Source organism: Neophocaena asiaeorientalis, unplaced genomic scaffold (assembly GCF_003031525.2).
Source record: "Neophocaena asiaeorientalis asiaeorientalis breed wild unplaced genomic scaffold, Neophocaena_asiaeorientalis_V1.1 scaffold2132, whole genome shotgun sequence".
NCBI lineage: Eukaryota > Metazoa > Chordata > Mammalia > Artiodactyla > Phocoenidae > Neophocaena > Neophocaena asiaeorientalis.
In genome coordinates, this window is record NW_020173843.1 from 27,877 (window position 1) to 28,722 (window position 846).

Consider the following 846-nt stretch of genomic DNA (forward strand, 5'->3'; position numbering starts at 1 on the left):
CGGGCACTGGCTAAGCGTGGAGGAGGCACTCTTACTCATTGAACGGTTGTTGACTGTGCCGTGCGTGTGGGGGGGAAGAGCGGTGGACAAAAGGCAAGTTCTTGATTGCTGGGGCTCGAACCGTGACAGCTGCTACCGTGTCAGCGCTCCCCTCGCATTCTCCGGCTGCCGCCCCTGTCTCTGGTCTGCGGCGGGACGTGCACCGGCCAGGAGGCCAGGAGGCGGGCTCCGGGTCTGGCCTGGGCTCCGGGTGCGAGGAGCCGGTCCGGAGGGTGGAGGAGGGTAGAGTCCGCCCGCGGCAGCCGCGCGTCCCCGGGCGACAGAAGGCGGAGCATGCAGATTAGAAACGGCTGTTCGGCGCGGGAAAGGACGGGACAATCAAGTACACAGAATTTCTCCTCACAAAGGTAGAGAACAGAAAGTCTGCACAGGAGTCTAGTGCTAGCACTGTGGACGACGCAAAAGGCGGCAGACGAGGCGTGAGGATGAGGGCGCTCACCGTGGCCTGAATAGGGATGAAGGGAAGAGGGCAACGGCCAGAGGCGGAGAGGTGGTATCGCTTCTCGGCCTTTTGGCTAAGATCAAGTGTAGTATCTGTTCTTATCAGTTTAATATCTGATACGTCCTCTATCCGAGGACAATATATTAAATGGATTTTTGGAGCTGGGAGTCGGAATAGGAGCTTGCTCCGTCCGCTCCACGCATCGACCTGGTATTGCAGTATCTCCAGGGACGGTGCACCTCCCCTTACGGGGACCAAACCAGTGGTTCAAGAATAGAAGACGTCGCTTGCCGGTTTACTGTACTGCGTGGTCTTCTTGTTCGTGCCCGTGCAGTGGCGGCGGG

At 59.2% G+C, this 846-nt stretch overlaps 1 non-coding gene across 1 annotated transcript; it reads left to right on the forward strand.

The window, feature by feature from the left end:
• The first annotated feature begins 555 nt into the window (after nt 1-555).
• On the forward strand, nt 556-746 carry LOC112404067 (U2 spliceosomal RNA). The gene has a single exon (XR_003004038.1). It is a non-coding gene; the product is annotated as a U2 spliceosomal RNA (small nuclear RNA).
• The last annotated feature ends 100 nt before the right edge of the window (nt 747-846 follow it).